The sequence below is a fragment of the Oryctolagus cuniculus genome, chromosome 17 (genome assembly GCF_964237555.1).
Source record: "Oryctolagus cuniculus chromosome 17, mOryCun1.1, whole genome shotgun sequence".
NCBI classification, from domain to species: domain Eukaryota; kingdom Metazoa; phylum Chordata; class Mammalia; order Lagomorpha; family Leporidae; genus Oryctolagus; species Oryctolagus cuniculus.
The window spans coordinates 36,526,357-36,553,473 of NC_091448.1; the positions used below are offsets into that span (position 1 = coordinate 36,526,357).

Here is a 27,117-nt window from a genome sequence, read left to right on the forward strand (position 1 = left end):
AAGAGTATCAACCCCGTGTTTGGTGCAACTGACAATACCACTGCCTCTGGAGTTCATGACTTCTTTCTGTGTTGCTTCAGATGGCACAGAGTCCTGCTGGCTTGACTTGTGGGGACTTCAAGAGAGGCTACCTTCTTTCTTTAACATTGTCCCCACCTTTCATTGGTGCCTGGGGAGCAGGACCAACACTTGAGACAGGGATTTGCCCATTTTCTCCTCTTGAGATGTTTCCCTCTTCAGAGAGGAAGTGATGATGCTTCCTTCACTCTTGGATTTTGGTTTTAGTTTTGTCATTTCTGCCTTTTTTGATCATTGGAATTTTGTATTTAACATGTTAGATTTTTGTGATCTTACAACCTGGCAAGTTTAAGGGCTTTCCTGCTTGTCTGCAAGCATGGGTACCACTGATCCCAGGACAGGCCCTGTCTGTCTGTCTGCTGATTGCTTACTTTATAAATACTCAGGTCCCAGGTTGTAAGGCAGCCACCCTGTATAGCAGGAAGCAGCCATCTCCAAGGTGTTGTTTGTGAAAAGAACCTATCTCCAGCATGAGAGGCTGGAACCTGCAGATGAACAACAAATGGCAATGGTTTTGCACTGTGAAGATCTTGCACTTGTCATCTGTATTATTATGGTGACCAAGTCCTCAAATTTGCCATTGACGCGGCTCACTAGGCTAATCCTCCGCCTAGCGGTGCCGGCACACCGGGTTCTAGTCCCGGTTACCCCTCTTCCAGGCCAGCTCTCTGCTGTGGCCAGGGAGTGCAGTGGAGGATGGCCCAGGTGCTTGGGCCCTGCACCCCATGGGAGACCAGGAGAAGTACCTGGCTCCTGCCATCGGATCAGCGCAGTGTGCCGGCCATAGCGCGCCAGCCGCGGCGGCCATTGGAGGGTGAACCAACGGCAAAGGAAGACCTTTCTCTCTGTCTCTCTCTCTCACTGTCCACTCTGCCTGTCAAAAAAAAAAAAAAAAAAAATTTGCCATTGAACTCCAAAACAAATGATGGCTCAATTCAGGTTTCATGAAACTTCCAACATTGCCAAAATTTGTATATTGATCTGATTTCCTTTTTCAAGGCAAGATATGCTGGTGAAGGGAAATGACTGTCTGGTTTTATTATGGTTTCTTAATAAATGGGATATTTAATTCTTTAAATAAATTTATAGAAAGCACATATACTGGTATGAATGAGACAATCACAGTAGACTGAGTCTTCAGATCAAAACACAGAGACGTGTTTTTGAGGCCTAGCAGTTCAGTGCTGACCTTGGCCTCTTGAAGGCGAGTACACTGTGCACTGGCAGCCCTGGTCCCCTCTTGCCCTCCTCACTGCTGAGCTCTGTGATAGAGAATACAGTTTGCCCACCCACAGGACGGTATGCCCTGCAACACTAAGTCAAACCCAACTCCTGCATCTTACAGGGGGGAAACCGGCTCAGAAGGGATTTCTGAATAGTGTTCGTTCACTGTTGTGCGACCCGGTTTTTCTACTTTTTTCAAAGATTTATTTATTTACTTGAAAGTCAGAGTTATAGAAAAACAAGGTTGGAGAGAGAGAGAGAGAGAGAGAATCCGTGTTCCATTTGCTGGTTCACTCCCCAAATGGCCACAACAACCAGGGCAGGGGAAGGCCAAGGCCAGGAGCCAAGAGCTTCTTCTGGATTTCCCACATGGGTGCAGTGGTCCATCTTCCGCTGCTTTCCTGGGCACATTAGCAGGGAGTTGGATCAGAAGTGGAGCAGCCAGGACTTGAACCAATGCCCATATTGAATGCCAGCACTGCAGATAGCAGCTTAACCTGCTGTGTCATGATGCTGGCCCCGAGACTCAGTTTTCTTAAGCACCTTATTTTAAGTCATTCACTGTAGGGAAAAATCAAACCACTATTACAAAGGAAGATAAGCAAGGTGTATCCAGGTGAGCAAGCACCTAGAATTGCTGACTTTTGCTGTAGACCTAGCTTCCATCCTGCAGTAGGACCAGTATTACCAACAGGACATTACCAGACACAAACACTTTAAGGTCTGACAGCCCTGAGCACAAACAATATTGAATTATTAAACGACCTGAAAATTGTTAAGCCTCTTTTTTAAAAAACTGTCAACTGTTTTGAAAACATAAACATTACTGACTACTCTGTGGGAACAGCTGTACCCATTTTTTGCCAACAATAAAGGACTGTTAGCGCCAGTGCTGTGGCACAGTAGTTTAATCCTCTGCCTGCAGAGCCAGCATCCCATATGGGTGCTGGTTCTAGTCCCAGTTGTTCCTCTTCTGATCCAGTTCTCTGCTATGGCCTGGGAAAGCAGTAAAGGATGGCCCAAGTCCTTGGGCCCTGGCACCCGTGTGGGAGACCTGGAAGAGGCTCCTGGCTGCTGGCTTCAAATATGCCCAGCTCTGGCCATTGCAGCCATTTGGGGAGTGAATGAGCAGATTAGAACACCTTTCTCTGTCTCTCCCTCTGTCTGTCTGTAACTCTCTCAAATAAGTAAATACATAAAATCTTTTAAAAGACTGCCTAGCGGCGCCGGCACACCGGGTTCTAGTCCCGGTCAGGGCGCTGGATTCTGTCCCGGTTGCCCCTCTTCCAGGCCAGCTCTCTGCTGTGGCCAGGGAGTGCAGTGGAGGATGGCCCAGGTGCTTGGGCCCTGCACCCCATGGGAGACCAGGAAAAGCACCTGGCTCCTGCCATCGGATCAGCGCGGTGCGCCGGCCGCAGCGCGCTGGCTGCGGCGGTCATTGGAGGTTGAACCAACGGCAAAAGGAAAACCTTTCTCTCTGTCTCTCTCTCTCACTGTCCACTCTGCCTGTCAAAAAATAAAAAAAAAAAAAAAATCTTTTAAAAGAAAAAAAAAAAAGGATTGTCTCTAGTGGGGGGGGGGGTCAGTAAGGAATAGGAAAAGAATTAAAAGCAGGAAATAAGGAATATTCAGATGATGTAGATAAATTCCTAACACCTACAAACTACCAAAACCAATCTAAACACATGAGAATATGATAGAAATTAAACCTATAACTTCAGGAAAAGAAATCCTAGAGGCCAGCACTGTGGCACAGCAGGTTAAAACAGTGGCCTGGGGTACTGGCATCCCATATGGGTGCCAGTTCAAGTCTCAGCTGCTCCTCTTCTGATCCAGTTCCCTGCTAATGCATTTGGGAAAGCAGCAGAGGACGGCCCAAGTCCTTAGGCTTCTGCACCCACGTGGGAGACCCGGAGGAAGCTCCTAGCTTCTGACTTTGGATCGGCTCAGCTGCAGCCATTGTGGACATTTGCAGAGTGAACCAGCGGATGGAAGACCTCTCTCTCTCTCTCTCTCTCTCTCTCTTTCTCTCTCTCCCCCCCCCACCCCGTCTTTGTCGCTACCTCTCTAACTCTTTCAAATAAATTTAAAAAAAAAGCTTTTTTAAAAAAAGAAATCAAAAATGCCTTTACTTATAAATTATATCCATCGTTCAATGAAAAAATTATAGCCACCATACACAAATTCAGAAGATGAGTGACTTCTCAACTTATTTTATGATGCTAGTAACATCTATCTAAAAACAAAGTATCTCACAAGAATATAAAATTCATTCATAAAACATAAGCAAATCATGACCAGCACCGCGGCTTACTTGGCTAATCCTCTGCCTGCAGTGCTGGCACCCTGGGTTCTAATCCCGGTTGGGGTGCCAGATTCTGTCCCGGTTGCTCCTCTTCCAGTCCAGCTCTCTGCTATGGCCCGGGAAGGCAGTGGAGGATGGCCCAAGTGCTTGGGCCCTGCACCCACATGGGAGAGCAGGAAGAAGCACCTGGCTCCTGGCTTTGGATTGGTGCAGTGTGCCAGCCATAGCAGCCATTTGGGGGGTGAACCAACGAAAGGAAGACCTTTCTCTCTGTCTCTCTCCCTCACTGTCTAACTCTGCCTGTCAATAAATAAATAAATAAATAAATAAAACCATAAGCAAATCAAATTCAACAATACCAGAGCAGATAAAGTTCATCCAAGGACCAGAAGGTGGATTTACTCTGGAATAATGCTACTACTCCTCCAGAATATTAGGTTATGTAATTCATCATATTAATTTTTTTATTTTTTTATTTTTTTTTATTTTTTGACAGGCAGAGTGGACAGTGAGAGAGAGAGACACAGAGAGAAAGGTCTTCCTTTGCCGTTGGTTCACCCTCCAATGGCCGCCACGGCTGGCGCGCTGCAGCCGGCACAGCGCGCTGATCCAATGGCAGGAGCCAGGTACTTATCCTGGTCTCCCATGGGGTGCAGGGCCCAAGTACTTGGGCCATCCTCCACTGCACTCCCTGGCCACAGCAGAGAGCTGGCCTGGAAGAGGGGTAACCGGGACAGAATCCGGCGCCCCGACCGGGACTAGAACCTGGTGTGCCGGCGCCGCAAGGCGGAGGATTAGCCTAGTGAGCCGCAGCGCCGGCCCCATCATATTAAACAGGGTATGTTACTATGATCATTACCACACTAGAAAAATGCACACACACCATGAAATTATCCTTTCATGATTTCAAAAAAAATCTTCATCTAGCTACAACTAGAAGACAACTTACAAATTATCCATAAAAACTGACAGGCCAGGGGTCAGAAAGGCCATGCTTTATAAGCATGTCATTCACTGTCTTCCTCCTCTCTTTCAGCCCTCTCACCTAAGTTCACCACATAAATCTATGGACTGTACTAAATAAACAAATTTTGAAAAGTGAAAGAAGGCAAGTATTTTTTTCTGAATATTTCCAACAAATTAATGCAGTCCTCTGGTGATAAGGAAACAATGAATAATGAAACCTAATATTCTGCTCACCAACTAGAAGAGAAAAAAAAACAACTTTGCTGGGGCCAGGGCCATGGCATAGTAGGCTAAGCCTCCGTCTGCAGTGCTGGCATCCGATATGGGCACCAGCTCAAGTTCTAGCTGCTCTAATTTCGATCCAGCTCTTTACTTGTGGCCTGGGAAAGAAGTGGAATATGGTCCAAGTGCTTGAGCACCCAACCTGCATGGGAGACAGGGAAGAGGCTCCTGGCTACTGGCTTCAGATCAGCCTAGATCTGGCCGTTGTGGCCATTTGGGGAGTGAACCAGCGAATTAGAAGACCTTTCTCTGTCTCTCCCTCTCTCTGTCCATAACTCTCTCTCTCAAATAAATAAAAAAATCTTAAAAACAAAAACAAAAAACTTGTTACCATCAATTAGGAGCCTATTAAGGCTACAATAAATGAAACAGCAGAATTCTGACCACTTCTCTGGCATTTCACTCACTGAATGTCAAAACCGAGATTCTCTTCGAGAAGACTTCAGTTTATAACTAACTGAACAAGATTTGCCAGAGCTGAAAATGCTATTTATATGTGGAGAAAAAAATACTCTTACATAACTGATAACTCTCAAATTTATATATTCATAAGAAAATCAGCACACTCAACACAACACCACAGTTACAAGCACACCCAACCCATCTTTTTGTTCTCCATTTTTTCCTTTCAAAAGCCTTGACCATTTCAGAGGCATAGCCATGCAATCCAACTTTTCCACATATGCAGACCGACAAGAAGTCTTTCCAGAAACTCAGTACTCATTCCCCATACCATGTTATACTAAAATATACAGAGACAAATCAAGCTTTTACTTTCTACTTTACTATACATCACACAAATGGAGTAGAAAGTGCCAGATGAAAATTGTACCTAGAATACAGGCTTCCTTTGATTTCTACAGAACTCAAATGCATTAACCTTTTTTTAAAAAAAAAAAAAAAGATTTTTTATTTGAAAGGCAGAGTTGGGGCAAGGGGGAAGAGGGACACAGAGACACAGATATTCCACCTAATGGTTCACTTCCCCAAGATGGCTGTAACAGCTGGGGCTGGGCCGGACCAAAGCCAGAAGCTCCACTGGGTCTCCCACCTGGGTAGCAGGAGCCCAAGTACTTGAGTCATCTTCGGCTTCTCTCCCAGGCACATTGGCAGGGAGTTGGATCGGAAATGGAGCAGCCAAGATCAGGACCAGCGTTCATATGCAATGCCAGCATCACAGCCAGTGGCTTAAACCCACTGTACCACAACACTGGCCCCAATTTACATGTTTGTCACTGTGTGTCTGACACTTAAACACAGAGCTATGATTTCATTTTAAAAGTAAAAACTGATAGCTGAAAAAGGAGAAAAGGTCCTGGAAGAAATTTTGAAGTCTTAAAAAAAAAAAAAAAAGAAAGATAAAATAACTGAATCTACTGTAAGTAAAGACCAGAGGCTATAAGAAAAACAGAAATGAAGCAACCATGGGCTAGTGCTATGGTACAGTGGGTTAAAGTCGTGGCATGCAATGGTAGCATCCATATGGGCACAAGTATGAGTCCCACCTGCTCCACTTCCAAACCCACTCCCTACTAATGTGCCTGAGAAAGCATCAGAAAATGGCCCAAGTGCTTGGGCCCCTGCACCCACATGGGAGACCCAGAAGAAGCTCCTGGCTCCTGACTTTGGAATTGCTCAGCCCCAGCCTTTGTGGCCATTTAGGGAACGGAACCAGCAGATGGAAGACACTTAACTCTTGCTTTCTCTCTCTCTCTCTCTTTCAAATAAATAAAATAAATCTTTAAAAATAAAAAAGAAAAGAAAAGAAGCAACCTGTGTTATTAGATGGCTATTGAAAATATTATAAAGTCTGCACAGGCACCTTGACTTCCTGTATTTGTATATCAAAATGTATAAGACAAAAATAAACACAAACTGTTTCCAACTGACTTTTTCTTTAACAAAGTGACTTGCTTTACAGTGACTTACTAAGCGTGTGTGTTGAAAAAAATTTTTCAGAACCTACTGTACATCTGACCTATACCCAATAAAGGAAGTTATTAAGATTTTAACAGGGAGGAAAACCTCCTCATTTTGATATATTTACAATAGCCAAAGGTATGGAATTTTCATAGTTAATTAATTTCAGTGAAAAGAGTGGATTATAGCTATTTAAAGAGCCAATTTCAAAAAGTTCTTCATATATTGAAAATGAAAAGGTTAAATTAAATAATTATGAACTATATAACAAAATATTTAAACTAGATTTCCTCAAAGGAAAAATGTTTAAGGTATTAGAAATACAGAATATAGGCATCAACAAGAAACCATTAAACGTTTTCATATAAATGAATATGTACATTTAGAACCACTAGACAAAGAAAAATAACTATACTTACCTAAAATCTGCTGAAATTCTCAATACAGTATGTCTTAAATTTATGCCTAAATTATGAAATTCAGATGGAATTCTAAAGACCTACCAACTTATTTGGCACACAATTTCTTTACTTTCTACATTTAAAAAATAACTTCAATGGTAAGTTTCCATTATAAACTATATAATAGTTTATAGGCATTTGGTATAAAAGGCAATGGAAGAGGCAGTAGTTTTAGGAAATAGCACCATTAAGTAATTACCCCAGGAAAATTAGAAATATTTTTATTGAACTCTTTAAATTTCTTCCTTTTAAGAAAGCAAACATGCACACATATTTCATGACAGACATTGTACAGATCCCCAGTTAGTCATAAGGGAAATACAAAATCCAGAAGAGACTTCAATATATGTCTAGTAAAAATTAATAAAAATAAAAACATAAAGACAACATGTGCTGGTAAATAAAGAGAGAAACAATCATTCACTCTGCTGCTGGCAATATAAAATGCAGGTCTCCTGGACGACAGCTGAGTAGTTCCTTATAAAGTACACAAACTTCAACCTGACCCTCCAGAGTAAGAAAGTAGGATGAAAATAACAAACCTCACCAGAAGTAACTAAGAGTAGTAATCCATTTTATGAGTACATCAAAGTTCATAATCCTTTCAGGTACTGAAGGGCACCTGGATCGCTCCCAGGGCTGGGAAACTGAACAAAGCTGCCATACACATTCACATGCAGGATTTTCTGTGGACATAGAATCAGAACTGTCTCCATGGTTTTGCCTTTCCCAGAATGTCATATATTTGGAATCACACAAGATTCTCTCATTTTCAGTTTGGATTATTCTACTGAGTAATATGTACCCAGTGCTCCTTCATGCTCTTTTCATAACGATACATTTCTTCTTAGCAAGAAATAATATTGCACCTAGGTTTATTTATACACACACACGGGGAAGGACACCTTGACTGCATTCCAATAATAAACAAAGCTTCTATACGAACATCTCATGCAGGTTTTTATGGGGACTGAAGTTTTAACACATTGAGGTAAATACTAATAAGGGTGACTTCCTGATCTTACGGTGTATGTATGGTTGGCCTTCCAAAATGGCTGCACCACTGTACACTCCCAATAGCAAAGGAGGACATTCCTATTGCTGCACATCACTTCTGGCATCTGTTGTTGCTAGTGTTTTGGATTTTAGCCCTTTCAAAATGTGACATTTCATCGCTGGTTTCCAATTCCTTGATAACATGCTGTTAGTCGTCTTTTCTTTCTAATTTACTTGAGATGCAAAGAGACAGAGAGAGCTCTCATCCACTGGTCCACTCACCAAATCCAGCAGCCTCAAGTAGAGGGGATGAAGCTGACAGCTGAGAACTCATCCAGCTCTCCTCCATGGGTACCCAGAGCCAGAGACAGCAACTAAACCCAGGTACTTCGATGTGGGATATGGACACTAACTGATAAGCTAAAAGCCTGCCCCTGGACATTTTTTGATCTGCTGATATGCCATACAATATATCTTCTTTAGTGAGGTGGGTGTTCAGGGATTTTTCCCACTTCTTTTTTTTTTTTTTTTTTTTTTTTTTTTTTTTTTTTTGACAGGCAGAGTGGACAGTGAGAGAGAGAGACAGAGAGAGAAAGGTCTTCCTTTGCCGTTGGTTCACCCTCCAATGGCCGCCGCTGCAGCCGGCGCACCGCGCTGATCCTGGCAGGAGCCAGGAGCCAGGTGCTTTTCCTGGTCTCCCATGGGGTGCAGGGCCCAAGCACCTGGGCCATCCTCCACTGCACTCCCTGGCCATAGCAGAGAGCTGGCCTGGAAGAGGGGCAACCGGGACAGAATCCAGCGCCCCAACCGGGACTAGAACCCGGTGTGCCGGCGCCGCAAGGTGGAGGATTAGCCTATTGAGCCACGGCGCCGGCGATTTTTCCCACTTCTAAATCAGGTTATTAATTTTCTTATTGCTGTTTTAGAGTTCTTTGTATGTTCTAGAAAATTATCCTTCTCAGATATGTCTGCATCACACACTTTCTCCTATTCTGCAGCTTGTCCAATCATTTCTTTAAAATTTCTCAAGCAGCCAAAAGAAACACAGCAATCTTAAATGCATGCTGCTAAGTAAAACAACTCAATCAGAAACGACTATATTTTGTGTGTGTGTGTGTGTGTGTGTGTGTGTGTGTGGAGAGAGAGAGAGAGAGAGAGACTAAATGAGAAACACAGTAAAGAAATCAAGGATACAGAGAGGGAAAGGGGGATGCATAGGTGAAGTAAAGCAATTATTCACAGCATGTGAACTATTCTGTATGATACTGCAATGGTGTATGTATGGCACTATACATTTCTCATAAAACACAACTCAGTAAGGAAATCCTAATATTAACTATGGATGCTAGTTGTATCAATGCTGGCTCAGCAATCATAATGCAACAATGAGACAGGTACACGGAAGCATCAAATTTGACTGTGGAAGAGTAAGGGGATATATGGGAACATTCTGTACTTACTGCTCAATTTTTCTGTACACTTAAGACTATTCTAAAAAACAAAGTACATTAACATTAAAAACAACTTGTGAAAATTATTGACTTTGATTTATCAGTTTAAAATATAACTTAAGGAGCCAATGTTATGACACAATGGCTTAAAACACCACCTGTGACTACGGCATCCCATATCAGAGTGCTGGTTCAAGTCCAGGCTACTCTTATTCCAATCCAGTTCCCTGCTAATATACCTGGGAAGGCAGAGGAGAGGAATCCAAATACTTAGGGCCAGGCCATTCATGTAGGAGACCCAGATGGAATTTCAGACTCCTAGTTTGGCCTGGCCCAGTCCTGGCCATCGTGGCCATTTGGGGAGTGAAACAGCAATGGAAGATCTCTTCCCAACCCATCCTCTTATTGAAAAATCCTGCCTCAATGCTGCAGCATTGATCTATTCTGATGGTTTCCAGACAACTTGCCAGGCTGTTCTATTTCTTACTTGTCAGCTCTAAAATCACATAAGCCAGTTCCTTAAAAATGAGGCTTGTCTATGTTATAACCTGTGTGTCTATATTATAACCTGTGTGTCTAAGTGTGTATAAACTGAGTGGAATACAAGGAAGACATAATACAAAACTCAAGCCCATGGACATGCAACAGCTCAAAAAAACAAAAACAAAAAACAAAAAACAAAAAAAAACAAAAAAAAACCAACCAACTAAAAAGACCCTGAGACTGTACCTCTGACTCATCAGAAGCAGGAGGTGAAGACTAAGGCAGAGCTGGAGATGGCATCATGACATATTTAAGAACTACACAAGCTCAAAGCTAATCTACAAATATCTGACCACCACCATTCAAGAAAACCCCTGAATGTCACTGTCTGATTGCTGAGATAATGAAAGAAACTTTTACCTGTTCATACATGACGACAAACACAGATAAGGCGCTCTCATGATAGGGCAGGTTAAGCCTCTGCCTGCAACACTGGCATCCCACAGGAGTACCAGTTAGAGTCTTGGCTGCATCACTTTCAGTTCAGCCCCCCGATAATGTACCAGGAAAAGCAGTGGAAGATGGCCCAAGTGCCTGGGCTCCTTCCACCCATGTAAGAGATTGACTTGGAGTTCCAGGTTCCTGGATTTAACCTGGTCCAGTCCTGGCTGTGTTAGCCTTTTGGAAGTAAACTAGTGGATGGAAAATGTCTTTTACTCTGTCTCACCCTCTATTTCTGTAACTTTGCCTTTCAAATAAATAAATTAAAAAAAAAAACTAGAAAAAAAAGCCCACAGTTTTGCAGAAACAGTTTATAAAAGTTGCTCAACAATGGCTGATTGCAGACCTCATCAAGCAATAACAGAAAACTCTTGTGAGAGGAGAGACTCTTAGGTCTGAATTGCTATTTTATAACTTACATAGTGACTGTTCAACACCAAATTATAAGGCATATAGGAAAGTGTGACCCATTCACAGGATAAAATAAATCAAGAGAAACTTCCACTAACAAAACCCAAGCATTGTATTTTCTATACAAAAATTTAAAAATTTGATTAATATTGATCAAAGAGCTAAAAGAAGCTACAGATATACAACTAAAGGAAACCAGGGTAGCAGGTAATAATCAAATTGAGAATTTCAATGAAGAGCTAGAAAGTATAAAAAAGGATCCAAATAAAAACTTAGGAATTGAGCATAACTGAAGTGAAAAATTCACTTCACTGAATAGAAACAAGAATCAAGCAGGGGCAAGCTTTAGGGACACTGGCATCCCATATCAGAGTTCCTGAGTTTGAATCTTAGTTTCACTCCCAACTCCAGCTTCTTACTAATGAAGACCATGGGAAGCAGGTTGGTGGCACCAATAGTTGGACCCCAGTTACCCATGTAAGAATTCAGATTGAGTTCTCAGTTCCCAGATTCAGCCTGACTCACAGCTGTGCTGGGCACCTGGGGAGTGAATCAGTGGATGAAAGATCTCTGTCTGTCTTCCTCTCTGTCCCTGTGCCTTTCAAATAAGAACACTGGAATAATCCATCAGAGGAACGGAAGGAAAAGAGAATGATGAGTAAATACACACTCAAATCAAGTACTCCTAAATGACTGGAAAGAAGACCTGCTCACGAAAAGCAATATCCACGTACTTCTGAAGTGTGCATGAAACATTCTCCAGAATACATCATATGTTAGGGCACAAAACATGTTTCAATAAACTTTAAAGCACTGAAAACAATCTCTCTAACCATAAGGAAATGAAATTATCAATCAAAAACAGAAGGAAACCTGTAAAATCACAAATATGTAGAATTAGGTAACACTCTCATAAACATTCAACAGGTCAAAGAAAAATCACATGGGAAATTAGAAAATATTTTGTAACAAATGAAATCTAAAACACACCATACCCAAATTTATGAGATGTAGCAAAAGCAGTGCTCAAAGAGAATGTACAGCTACAAATGCCACCATAAGTCCTATACAAGCGGAAGGAAATAATTCATAAACATTGTATGTAGTAGAAGCAGGCACTGGGCATAGCATTACTCTACTTAAGATGTCTTCATCCCACATTACAGTGCCTGGATTAGATATCTACATATAGCTCCTGACTCCAGCTTCCTGATAATGCAAACCCTTGGAGGCAGCAATGATGGCTCAAGAAATTGAGTTCCTGCCACCCACACAGGAAATGTGGCATCATGAATCCTGGCTTCTGCCCCAGGTGGGGGTCACTCTGAACATTTGGGGAGTACACCAGCAAACGGGAGCTCTGTCTCTCCACACCTCTCAGATAAATTTTAACAAAAAAAAAATTTTAAAGAATTCTCTAGTTTTATTCAAAAAGCAAAGTGACAGAGAGAAGGGGGGAGAGAGAGAGAGAAAGAAACCTTCCACCAGCGCCGCGGCTCACTAGGCTAATCCTCCGCCTTGTGGCGCCAGCACACCAGGTTCTAGTCCCGGTCGGGGCGCCGGATTCTGTCCCGGTTACCCCTCTTCCAGGCCAGCTCTCTGCTGTGGCCAGGGAGTGCAGTGGAGGATGGCCCAAGTGCTTGGGCCCTGCACCCCATGGGAAACCAGGATAAGTACCTGGCTCCTGCCATCGGATCAGCGCGGTGCGCCGGCCGCGGCGGCCATTGGAGGGTGAACCAACGGCAAAGGAAGACCTTTCTCTCTGTCTCTCTCTCTCATTGTCCACTCTGCCTGTCAAAAAAAAAAAAAAAAAAAAAAAAAAAAAAAAAAAAAAAAAAACTTTTTTACTCCCTGAAGTCCTGCAGCAGCCAGAACTGGGCCAGGCTGAAGCCATGGGCCATGCTGAAGCCAGCAGCTTCACCTGGGACTCCCATGTAGGTGGCAGAAAACCAAATACTTGGGCCATCATCTGCTACCTTCCCATGCATATTGGCAGAAAACTAGATTGGAAGCAGAGGAGCTATGACTGGAACTGTGCTGACAATTCTACTGCAGCATTTGAAAGGCAAAGGTGAGGCATCTCCATGGACTACTGAATCACAAAAACTATTTCAGTGTTCTAAATCTGTGCTAATTTGTTACAAATAATAAATAATCAATTCATTTAGATTCAATACAATCCCAGTGGAATATGATGATGAAGGGCTCTTTTACAGTACATAATAAAGTTTATGTCCTTCTACCACAATAGTACTTCAAAACAAAAGGTTGCTTAATCAATAACTAGAGTTAGCAAAATAATGATTTCATTTATACATGCTATATTAATCAACCAAAACAATTCCACTTGTATGTATTTAAGTAGATTTTTAATTTTAGCAATACAATCTATCCTGAAACAAATTGAACTAAATGAGCCTCCATTATTCAAGTTTTTCCATAAAACATTAACTGGTATCCTAACTCAGTTTTATTTTGACAACGGAAACTGTTTCCAAAATAGTAAAATGGAGACATTCCTGAGTAATAAGTAATTTTAATCATTTATTTATTTATTTTTATTTTTTTGACAGGCAGAGTGAACAGTGAGAGAGAGACACAGAGAGAAAGGTCTTCTTTGCCGTTGGTTCACCCTCCAATGGCCGCCGCGGCCAGTGTGCTGTGGCCGGCGCACCGCGCTGATCCGATGGCAGGAGCCAGGTGCTTCTCCTGGTCTCCCATGGGGTGCAGGGCCCAAGCACTTGGGCCATCCTCCACTGCACTCTCTGGCCACAGCAGAGAGCTGGCCTGGAAGAGGGGCAACCGGGACAGAATCCGGCATCCGACCGGGACTAGAACCCAGTGTGCCAGCGCCACAGGTGGAGGATTAGCCTAGTGAGCCGCGACGCCGGCCAATCATTTTTTTTTTTTTTTTTACTTTTTAGTTATATCAGGAATTCACTCTTAATGAATTGAGGTTTAACCAATTAAAAGTTTGACCAAGGTACAGTGTTGTAGCATAGTGGGTAAAGCTGCCACCGCTGGCACCAGCATCCCATATGGGCACTGGTTCAAATCCCAGCTGCTCCACTTCCAATCTAACTCCCTGCTAATGTGCCCAGGGAAAGCAGAGGAAGACAGCCCAAGAACTTGGGCCCCTGCACCTACATGAAAGACCTGGAAGCCAAGAGCTTCTGACTTTGGCCTGGCCCAGCCCTAACTGTTGCAGTTATCTGGGGAGTGCACAAGCAGATGGAAGACCTCTCTCTCTGCATTTCTTTCCCTCCCTCCCTCCCTCCCTCCCTCCCTCCCCCCCCTCCTTTGTAATTCTGCCTTTAAAATAAAGAAGTCTTTTTTTAAAAAAAAGTTTGATCAAATGTACACAACCACATCATTGTTTCAGTGACTAAGAGAATTCTCAAACCTTAACACTGGAATCTTCTTTTACAAAATACTACTACATGTGTTATAACTATGGGGAAACATCTGACAGTCTTGTTTCACATTTAACAATTTTTACTTACAGAAAAAGTAAAGAATGCAGTGACGCCTAGTCAAATGAACCTCAGAGCCAAAGTAGGTCAACAGATTAGAAGTAACTAAGAATTTTAGATATGAACCTTTACAGATTCCTCTGTAATGATATTATTGCATAGAAGAAACACTATTCCATTTTTCTTTGTCACTCACTAGGTTTTTAACACCTACAGAATGAAGAACAAGCTAGGTGCCTTGGACTTTTTGTGCAGTCGAAATGTGAAGTTGGATATTTCAGCATTTTTAAAATAAATAATGAATAAAAGAAAGAAAATGGTAAACTCATACTATAAGACTGAAATTTACACATCACCTGAAAATGATATAGTATATGGATGCAAAAAGATCATCCTTGCTTGATGTAAAAGAATAACACATGATGCAGTATTAAATTCAATTTCTATACCCAATTTTTTAGAAATCCCTAAAAAGCTTAAATTTTGTTTATCATGCTATATTTAATTATTTGAAATAGTATGTTTTCTCTTACATTTGAGTATTTTATTAGATCCATAGACACATCTTAACCTGGACAATGTTTTCAAAATAGTGGATTTTTTAAATGGAATACACTGAACATCACTTTAAAGCAATGTGAAATATGGCTTTTATGATTTTAAAATTCTAAACATTAATACCATTTTACTTTACAATGAGTTTTATTATTTTCATTCATTATATTTAACAGATTGAAACAAACTTAGGAAAACTCAAAGAAAGTATTTGAGAAAATGACATTTTCCAAGAATGTGCATGTATATGTGAAACACAAAATAGCAAAGACATTTAAATCTACCACAAATTGTAAGAAGCATGGAAACACTTATATTTAAATGGAAAAAAGCTGTGCAACCTTCAACATGTGTTACTGAATCTAATCCCTTAAATATAAGAGGAAAATTTTTGATAGTATTACATTATTTTTATTCTCATTCAACTCCCAAAGAACATAAGCCAGTTGGTCTCACTTTTTATCAAGTAATTAAAAAGAAAAGGTAAAGAAAATGGAAACAACCATATTAAAAGCTAAATTTGTGATTAGCATAGTTAATAACTTTTATCCTGCATTTTTTTCTGCTGCAGAGTTCAGAATAAACACTGGATAATTAAACCTTCCAATTCTCCCCACAAACTGAGAAAATGTTATTAATAGTGCTTTTATTTGGGGCAGAACAAAGCAGGACAAGGTTACCAATATCTACCCACAAAAACAGGAGGTAAAGTTAGAACCATGGTTGGAATCACAAATTCTTCAACAGCAACTTCAAATATGATACATTCTATTCTATTGAAAAAAGTTCTATTTGCCACTAAATGTGAAATGTTAGAATATTTTCTACTTTTAAGGAGCTTTTAAAATAATTACAGGTAGGACACACCTAATCCAAAAATCCAAAATCAGACGTGCTCCAGAATGTGAAACATGTTTAACAGTGACATGATGCCACCAGTGGAAAATTTCACACCTGACCTTATAGCATATGTTGCAGTCAAAACACAGGAACACTATATTCTATACAGGGTACACATTTTATGATGCAAGCTAAGACATCTATATCCTATATCAGAGTGCCCAAATTCAACTCCTAGCCATGGCTCCTGATTCCAGCTTCCTAATAATGCAGACCCTAGAAGGCAGCAGCAGTGACTCAAGTAGGTGAGTTTCTGGCACTCAGATGAAAGGAGTGAACTGGATTCCTGACTTCACGCCCCAACCTCCAGCAATTATGGTATCTGGGGAGTAGTTCAGTACATGACAGCTTGAGTGTAAACTCTTTCTCTCTCTGTACAACTCAAATAAATTTATTTTTTTAAATAACTGTACAGTGGCGGGCACTGTGGCACAGTGGGTTAAAGTCCCAGCATGAGCATTGGTATCCCTTACGGGCACCAGTTCAAGTCCCAGCTGCTCCTCTTCTGATCCAGTTCTCTGCTACGGCCTGGGAAAGCAGTGGAAGATGACCCAAGTCCTTGGGTCCCTGCACTCATGTAGAGACCTGGAAGAAGCTCCTGGCTCCTGGCTTTGGATCAGCTCAGCTCTGGCTGTTGCAGTCATTTGGGGAGTGAACTAGAGGAATCGAAGACTCTCTCTCTGTCTTTACCTTTCTCTGTAACTCTTTCAAATAAATAATAAAAAATAAATCTTAAAAAAATTGTACAAAATTACATTCAGGTTATATAAATAAGTTGTGTATGGAAAATAAATTAATTTCATGTTTATACTTGGATCCCCTATCCAAAACATCTTATTAGGTATGGGCAGATATTCCAAAATCCATAAACTTCCAAAAACCTGAAGCACATCTGGTCCCAAGTATTTCAGATTAAGGATATTCAATCTGTTGTTCTTGTCAATTTTATTTATTCATTTGAGAAGGAGAGAAGAAGAGAGAAGACAGAAAAGAGACAGAGCTCTGATTTGCTTCTTCACTACCCAAATGCCCACAGTGGCGCTCAGCTGAGGTCAAAGCCAAGAGCTAGGAACTTAAACCTATTCTTCCATATGGGTAGGAAGAATCCAGTTACTTGAATTATCAGTGTTGCCTCCCCAAGGTGTGCAGTAGCTAGAGGCAATAGCAGTAAGGAGGAATCAAACCCAGTTACTCCAATGTGGGATGCAGGTATCTTAACTAAACACGCCCTTCCTGCTTTGATTTTGTTTTTTAAAGATAGGAAATTAAATAATAATACAAAAATATGTTTAATATTCCACAATGAAAAGCAGTGCAATGTAAATTCAAATTATCAAAGAGCTGCTATAGGGAACTAGAACATAAATACACACATAATTTATTTTTTTAAAGATTTAATTTATTTATTTGAATGTCAGAGTTACAGAGAGAAGGAGAGACAAAGAGAGAGGTCTTCCATCCGCTGGTTCACTCCCCAGATGGCCACAACGGCCGGAGCTGTGCCGATATGGAGCCAGGAGCTTCTTCCGGGTCTCCCACGTGGGTGCAGGGGCCCAAGGACTTGGGCCATCTTCTACTGCTTTCCCAGGCCATAGCAGAGAGCTGGATCAGAAGAGGAACAGCTGGGACTAGAACCGGCACCCATACGGGATGCCAGCGCTTCAGGCCAGGGCTTTAACCCACTGTGCCACAGCGCCAGCCCCTACATACATAATTTATTAATGATACTACTTTCTACTGTACTTGTACAATCTTCCTCCAGTAAAAACCATGTATAAATACACCACTGATGAATAATCCCATATTGCTTCAAACCTTATTTAGGACCATTTTCAAAAATGTCAGGTATTGAAGTCAGCAAACTATTTTCCAAATGTGTCCCCATGCAATTTTTGTAAATAAGGTTTTATTGAAACATAGCTGCTTCATTAAAATATTTGAAGATTTCTCATGTTTATTTACTTATTTCAAAAGCAGAGTAACAAAGATAGAAGAGAGACAGAGATCTTCCATCAGCTGGTTCACTCGTCAAATGCCCCAACAGCCAGGAACAGGGCAGAAACCCAGGCACTTGAGCCACTATCTGCTGCTTCCCAGGTGCATTACCAGAAAGCTGGATCAGAAGCCGGAAGCAGCCAGGACTCAAATCACAAACCCCAGTGTAGCTTAAACTACCGTTCCACAACACCTGTCCTCCATAAATATTTCATAACTTTCTCCATCACATTACATTATTATGAATTTTCTGCTTATCCTGCCTCCCATGCCTTCTAATTTAATCATTAATTCTGTGACAAGCTTCTTGAATTTTTTTCCATCTATTTCTTTTTAAAAAAAATGTATTTATTTATTTATTTGCAAGTCAGAGTTACACAGAGAGAGGAGAGGCAGAGAGGGAGAGAGAGAGAGATCTCCCATCTGCTGGTTCACTCCCCAATTGGCCACAATGGCCAGAGCTGGGCCGATCTGAGCCCAAGAGCCTGGAGCTTCCTCCAGGTCTCCCACATGGGTGCAGGGGCCCAAGGACTTGGGCCATCTTCACTGCCTTCCCAGGCCATAGGGGAGGAGAGCTGGATCAGAAGTGGAGCAGCCAGGTCTCGAACTAGCGCCCACATGGGATGCTGGCAGCTTTACCCACTATGTCACAGTGCCGGCCCCTCCATCTATTTCTTCCTACAGGTTCCATCTCTCCTATTAAGTCACTATGTCTGAGTTCTTGTATTTGTGGATTTCTGTAATAGAAAAAATAACCTTTTAAGACTAAATCATTTTGGGGCTGGTGCTGAGGCATAGTTGGTTAAGTTTCCACCTGCAGTGCCAGCATCCCATATGGGCACTGATGCAAGTCTAGTCCACTCCACTTCCAATCCAGCTCCCTTCTAATGGCCTGGGAAAGCAGTAGGTGACGACCCAAGTGCTTGTGCCCCTGCACCCATGTGAAAGATCCAGAAGTTCCTGACTCCTGGCTTTGGATTGGCACAGCTCCCACCATTGCAACCATATGGGGAGTGAATCAGTGAATGGAAGACCTCTCACTGTCTCTCCCTATCTCTCTCTATAACTCTGCCTCTCAAATAAATGAATCTTTGAAAGAAAGAGAGAGATAAAGAAAGATAGAACATTTAAGGAAAAAAGACTAAATTATTTTAAATTCTGAAATATCTGCCAGCGATTTTCAACTATGCCATCACAGCATTATTCTACTGACTGTTCTTGTCAATAACTCTTCATGAACTAGGATTTCCACTTGTCTTTTTTCTGAAAATCACCAAATTTACTGCTACAAAGTGTAAATAATACTATTTTATTATCATTTATTGACCATAAGATCTGAATGATGGCCCTTTTTTATTCTCCTGATATCAGTAATTTGTTTCTTCTGTTTTTCAAGCTAAAGCACTGTTATTTTAATGTAATCAGTTGACTTAATTGCATGAATGAACTGAAATACCTAGTAAACTGGGCACAGAAATATCTTCCAAGTCTCCAAGAAATCATCAAGTCTTATTTCCCAATAACACAAAGTACAAGTCTGTCATCCTTTTGAGCATCAGTAACCCTAAATGAAAATCCAGAATCTACCACTATCAAACAGGTAGATCAATGAACATGAAAAAGAATTAGATGCTTTGAGGGGAGTTTTCCCTACCGTGCAGGAGGGTGCCCAGCCCTAATCTGCCACAGGACGGGACAGAGACCCTGACTCAGTTTTAAAGTAACTTCAGAGTGTCTTTTGGCAACTGGTGGGAGTTAGATTTGGGACTGAGTGCTGATGGCATCATGCTTGCCCGGCTGCTGACAGAGCCTGACTGTCAGCTGTCTGACGTGCTTCAATCACGCAGGGCACAAAATCCATTCTTTGAATCAACAGATCCAGAGACAATGGCCCCTATGGGATAGAGCCCTAAGGTATCATCAAGAGTAACTGAAGTGAAGACCATTGACAGCTTTGATGACATGAACCTCTCTGAGTCCCTCCTTCATGGCATCTACGCCTATGGTTTTCAGAAGCACTCTGCCATCCAGCAGCATGCCATTCTGCCTTGTAGCAAGGGTTATAATGGGATTGCTCAAGCCCAATCTGGGACTTGGAAAATGGCCACATTTGCCATATCAATTCTACAGCAGATTGAATTGGATCTGAAGGCCACCCAGGCCTAGGTACTAGCATCCACACAGGAACTGGCCCAACAGATACAAAAGGTGGTCATGACATGAGGAGATTACATGGGTGCATCCTGTCACACCTGCACTGGGGGCACCAACGTTCATGCTGAGCTGCAGAAACTGCAAATGGAAGTTCCCCATATCATTGTGGGCACCCCTGGCCACTTATTCGACATGCTTAACTGGAGATACCTGTCTCCCAAATACATCAAGATGTCTGTACTGGATGAAGCTGATGAAATGTTAAGCCGTGGATTCAAGGAACAGATCTATGACATCTTCTAAAAGCTCAACAGCAGCACCAGGTGGTTTTGCTGTCAGCTACAATGCCTTCCGATGTGTTCGAGGTGACCAAGAAGTTCACGGGGGACCCCATCTGGATTCTTGACAAGAAGGAAGAGTTGACCCTGGAGGATATCTGCCAGTTCTACATCAACGTGGAACGCAAGGAGTGGAAGCTGGACACACTGTGTGGCTTGTGTGAAACCCTGACCATAACCCAGCCTGTCGTCTTCATCAATACCCGAAGGAATGTCAAGAAGCTCACTGAGAAGATGCACGCCCAGACCTCACTGTCTCTGCCATGCTTGGAGATACGGAGCAAAAGGAGTGCGATGCGAGCATGAGGGAGTTCCGTTCTGGCTCTAGCCGAGTACTGATTACCACTGACCTGCTGGCCAGAGGCATTGATGTGCAACAGGTTTCTGCAGTCATCAACTATGACCTTCCCACTGACAGGGAAAACTATATTCACAGAACTGGCCACAGTGGGCGTTTTGGTTGTAAGAGAGTGGCTATTAACAAGGTGACAGAAGACAGGCAGACTCTTAGACACTGAGACTTTCTACTACACCTCCATTGAGGAGATGCCCCTCAATGTTGATGACCTCATCTGAGAGGGGCGTCTTGCCACCTAGCCCCAGCTGGGGTTCATTCCTGGGGGGCTGAGGAGCAGCATGAAGAGGGAGGGAAGGAAGCCAAGGGATGGACATTTTGTCATTTTTTTTCTTTGAATAAATGTTACTTTTTGAGGCAAAAGAAGAAACCGGGAACATTTTGGAACTCCTTTTCTTTGGGGCTGTCTCTTGCCCCAGGCGCCATCTCCGCCCCACCCCCACCCCCCAAAAAAAAAACAGGGACTGAAACAAGTCATTCAACCTCACGTGCCAGACCAAATATGCAGGGAGCAGCACCTAGTGAGGTTGCCCAGTTATTAAGCCCAGCTCAGGGAGCAGGGAAGAGAAAATGGTAGCCATTTTTACATTGGTTTTTTTTTTTTTTTTTTTTTTTTTTTTTTTTTTTTTTTTTTTTTTGACAGGCAGAGTGGACAGTGAGAGAGAGAGACAGAGAGAAAGGTCTTCCTTTGCCGTTGGTTCACCCTCCAATGGCCGCTGCGGCCGGCGCACCGCGCTGATCCGATGGCAGGAGCCAGGAGCCAGGTGCTTTTCCTGGTCTCCCATGGGGTGCAGGGCCCAAGCACCTGGGCCATCCTCCACTGCACTCCCTGGCCACAGCAGAGAGCTGGCCTGGAAGAGGGGCAACCGGGACAGAATCCGGCGCCCCAACCGGGACTAGAACCCGGTGTGCCAGCGCCGCTAGGCGGAGGATTAGCCTAGTGAGCCGCGGCACCGGCTACATTGTTTTATATAGTATTTATTGATTCAGAAAGCTAACACAAAATTCTGAATAAAATGACTTGGAAACTGCCACAAAAAAAAGAAAGAAAGAAAGAAAAGGAAAAGAATTAGCACATATTTAAAACCTCTCAGGGCTGGTGCCGGCTCAATAGGCTAATCCTCCACCTGCGGCACCGGCACCCCGGGGTTCTAGTCCCGGTCAGGGCACCAAATTCTGTCCCAGTCGCTCCTCTTCCTGTTCAGCTCTCTGTTGTGGCCCGGGAGTGCAGTGGAGGATGGGCCAAGTCCTTGGGCCCTGCACCTGCATGAGAGACCAGGAGAAGCACCTGGCTCCTGGCTTTGGATCAGCACAGTGTGCTGGCCACGGCGGCCACTGGGGGATGAACCAACGGAAAAAGGAAGACCTTTCTCTCTCTCTCTCTCTCTCTCTCTCACTGTCCACTCTGCCTGTCCAAAAAATTAATTAATTAAATAAAATAAAATAAACCTCTCTGAGACAATGATTTCATTTCCTTTGGACATATACCCATTTGTGGCATTACTGAATCATATTATAGTTCTACTTCTTTTCTCTTTCCTTTGAGGAACTCTCACACAATCCCTGTATCAATTTACATTGCCAGGCCGGCGCCACGGCACAGTAGGTTAATCCTCCGCCTGCTGTGCTGTCATCCCATATGGGTGCCAGTTCTAGTCTTGTCTGCTCCTCTTCCAATCCAGCTCTCTGCTGTGGCATGGGAAAGCAGTGGAAGATGGCCCAAGTGCTTGGGCCCCTGCACCTGCATGGGAGACCTAGAGGAGGCTCCTGGCTCCTGGCTTCGGATCGGCACTGTTGCAGCTAATTGGGGAGTGAACTAGCAGATGGAAAAATTCTCTCCTTCTCTCTACCTCTCCTTCTCTCTGTGTAGCTGTGTAACTCTGACTTTCAAATAAATAAATCTTAAAAAAAAAAAATTACATTGCCACCAACAATGTGCAAGGGTTCCTTTTTCTACAAATACTTACTAGCACTTGTTATCTTTTGTCATTTTGATAATGCACAAGCTTCCTGAGGTTAGGTGACATCTCACACAGTGAGAGTCAGGGAGAAACAGAAAGACCAAAAGCAGGAGCCAGAATTCAACACAGGTCTCTCACATGGGTGACAGTCACCCTACAACTTGAGTCATCACGTGCTGCCTTCCAGGGTGAATATCACTAAAAAGCTAGAGCAGGGAGCGGAGCCAAGATCCAAACACGGGCACTCCAATACAAAATGTGGTTCTCCCAATCAACAGTCTGAACTATCAGGCCGAATACCCACCCACTCTGTGATTTAGATCCATATTCCCCTGATCATTAGTTTTCTTTTTTTTAAAGTAGGAGAAAAAATTTTAAATATGTTCACCAAAAAGAAATGATAAACGTTTGAGGAAACAGATATGTTTACCCTGATTTGAGCATTATGCAATATATACATGAATTGAAACTGTTAGTAAAATGGCGCAGTCCCAACACCATCCTAGGCTCTAGCTCCCCAACCCCCGACATTGCTGGAAGCCAGGTAGCCACATGGCCCAACCACTGGTGTCAGCCCTACCCCCATCCTAATGGGATTCGCTGCTCCTACTTCCTGGCCCACCCCTGGCAAAGTTTTAAAAGGACCTGTTCCTGAACACGTGGCTCTCTCTTTCCCTCTTCGCTTCTTCCCCTCAGTCTGTCAGGTCTCCCCCATTAAGACCTTTCCCCTGTGCTGGTGTTTGGTGTATGTTGTGGCAGCCTTACAGAAACATCACAGGTTACCTCTTGAATACGTATAATTTTTGTATGTCCATTGAAAACAATTGGTTTTAAGCAGACCAATGATATATAATTAAATTGCACTACTGTAACTCTTCTACATCATCTAACACTTTCACTGAGCAGCATACAATTGTGATTGAATTATTATAGTTGATACCATAGCATGCAGGAAGTATTTTACTTTTTCTGATCATTTCAAACAAATACAAGGACAGGGCTCCTTATGAAAACGTTACATGAGAACTCTTAATTCAATGTATGTGCAAGATTATTTTAAAATAACACTAATGATCCACATTAATGAAAATGTTCCTGCATTTCCAAGGGCAGTGACAGTCAAGTTGAAAGCAAACAAGTTTATTCTAAGAAGAAATGAACTGTCCAGTAATCCTCTGTGGATGTTTTCCATGTTTTCGTGAATATAAAGAAGTCTTAACAAAGGAGCTAAACCAATCTAGTTGATTTCATCATATGTGCATTTCCCAAGTCTCAACAAAATAGAATTATAAAGGTGGGTGTTGGGAATAGCAGTTAAGATGCTACTTGGGATGTCCACAGATCTTTCAGAATGCCTCAGTTCAAGTCCTACCTCCACTCCTGACTCTAGCTCCTGCAGTGTGTAAGAGAATGGCAGGAAATGAGGGCTTCAGTAGTTGAATCCCTGCCATTCACATTAGAGACCTGGACTGAGTTCCCAACTCTTCACTCTGGCCTGGTCCAAACCAAGCTTTTGCAGAGATCTGGAGGGTGATTCATTGGGTGAATCTCTCTCTCTGCTTTTCAAAAACATAAAATTTAAATATAAAGATACTTGTTATAAGAATTAAGTACTCTCTATCATAATATAATAATGGTTACATGTTCCTATACTTGGATCCAAATTCACAAAATGTGTACCACCAAGGGAGTACTTATGTGAATTGTGGACACGGGGTGATAATGACATATCATGCATATATGACATATCATGTATATCATGACATACCATGATGTAGGATCAACAACTGTTAACAAATGCACACTACTAAAGCATGCTGACAATGGCAGAGGTTATACATGTATGGGAGGTGTATCAGATATCTCTGCACCTTCCACGAATTTGCTGTGACTCTAAAATTGCTCTTAAAAAAAGAATAAATGAACAAATGAATTCAAGACACATACTTGGCATAAATTTATTTCTAAAATAAACAATTCTAAAATGCTTGACATTCTACCTGTTGAGAATTGTACTTTTCCAGTAAGTTTTATATCTGCTGCTGCTGTAAAACTCTGTACTCTTATCAAAAGACTCCTGAACATTTGCACTTCTTAAGTATCAGCCACTGTTATGGAGGAGTTAACACGCATTCTTTCACGAAACCTTCACAATGTCTCTGCAAATTAGGTAACATTTTACAGAGGAATACTTTTCTTTTTAACTTTATGTTTAATATTCAGCAATAAAGATAAGGTATAACGTTTCTACCACTAGCAATAATTTTAGTTGTTTAACATGTGATATTTAAGTTGCTGATATTCATTTCCTAGTTGACTAGGAAAATGATTTACAAGACAGAAATGAACTTGCTTGAAAGAAGATTGAAGTTGCAACCTTGACTTCATTAGCATCATATTTCCCATATAATCAAAGAGAAAACTAATAAACCTGCCTCCCACATTCATGCAGTAGATACTATAATCAGCCATAATACACTTACAGTATATTGTTTGAAAGTAGTAACTCAATACTAAAAATCTCACCTTTTTTAAAGTCTCACATTGTAAATTCCTACGTAAAAGAAACTGACTTTAACATCAAAAATATTAACTGTTCACTATTTTATAACATGAAACACAGAAAGAACATCAAAATGATCATGGAGGCCAGCGCTACAGCTGACTTGGCTAATCCTCAGCCTGCAGCGCTGGCACCCTGGGTTCTAGTCCCAGTCGGGGTGCCAGATTCTGTCCTGGTCAATCCTCTTCCAGTCCAGCTCTCTGCTGTGGCCCGGGAGGGCAGTGGAGGATGGCCCAGGTGATTGGGCCCCTACACCCACGTGGGAGACCAGGAGGAAGCACCTGGCTCCTGGCTTCGGATCGGTGCAGCACTGGCCGTGGCGGCCATTTGGGGGGTGACCCAACGGAAAAAGGAAGACCTTTCTCTCTGTCTCTCTCTCTCACTGTTTAACTCTGCCTGTCAAAAAAAAAAAATCATGGAAAATGCACACTATATTTTAATCCTACTTTTCCAAAAAATCTCTGGCAGTGGGATATAAAAGGACAAAGACAAAACATACAAATGAAAAACTTAAATTTAGGGCTACTAAAGGCATTCGGATCTGGCTGAAAAGCCCATGAGAGTATTTCAGGAATGGAAAGCCAAGACACTATGGCAAAAAAAAAAAAAAAAAAAAAAAAAAAAACAAACAACACCTAAATGAAAGAGCTCTGTGAGTGAGATCCCAGTGGAAAGAACAGGTCTTCAAAGAAGGAGGTACCTTTCTCTGAAGGGAGGAGAGAACCTCCACTTTGACTATGACCTTGTCTAAACAAGATAAGAGTCGGAGAACTCAGAAGGCTTCCATAGCCTTGGAATCTTATGACTGGAGCATAGGGAGATTACTGATGCTATAAACAGGAGTGTCAATTTGTAAAGTCAACAACAGGAGTCACTGTGCACTTACTCCTCATGTAGGATCTCTGTCCTTAATGTGCTGTACATTGAGATTTAATGCTATAACGAGTACTCAAACAGTATATTTCACTTTGTGTTTCTATGGGGGTACAAACTGTTGAAATCTTTACTTAATGTATACTAAACTGATCTTCTGTAAAAAAGAAATTATCAATTCCCAACTTGACTCTCACTGGGATTAAACATGACAATAGGTCTGATCTGATTTCATCATCATTTAAAAAATCATCTATTATTTTTCACTTTATGTTTCTGTGTGGGAGCAAACTGTTGAAATCTTTGCTTAATGTATACTAAACTGATCTTCTGTATATTAGGAGAATCGAAAATGAATCTTGATGTGAATGGAAGGGGAGAGGGAGTGGGAAAGGGGAGGGTTGCGGGTGGGAGGGACGGTATGGGGGGGAAGCCATTGTAATCCATAAGCCGTACTTTGGAAATTTATATTCATTAAATAAAAGTTAAAAAAAAATTTAGGGCTAGACATTCAGTGAAGCAGTTAACATGCAAATATCCCATATCAGAGTGCAAGGGTTTGAGCCAAGTCTTTGCTTCCAATTCCAGCTTCCTGGAATTACAGGAAGAGAGGGAGCATGTGATGGCTCAAGTACCTGGGTCTCTACCACCCACATGAGAGACCTGGATTGACTTCTCGACTCTTGACTTAAGCCAAGTCAAACCTGGCTACTGTGGGCATCTGGGGAGTAAACTAGTAGATGTAACATTTCTATCTGCCTCTCTGCCTTTTTTTTAATCTTTATTTACTTATTTGAAAGGCAGAGGTACAGAGAGGCAGAGACAGGCTGCTTTCTGTCTTTCAAATGAAGTGAAAATAAATAAAAATGTAT

At 42.1% G+C, this 27,117-nt stretch overlaps 1 protein-coding gene and 1 pseudogene across 15 annotated transcripts in view; one reads left to right on the forward strand and one right to left on the reverse strand.

Moving 5' to 3' along the window:
* BCAS3 (BCAS3 microtubule associated cell migration factor) overlaps nt 1-27,117 on the reverse strand; it is a 607,306-nt gene that overhangs the window by 466,652 nt on the left and 113,537 nt on the right. The gene's annotated exons all lie outside the window — the stretch shown is intronic.
* LOC103351529 (eukaryotic initiation factor 4A-I-like) lies at nt 16,187-21,069 on the forward strand (annotated as a pseudogene).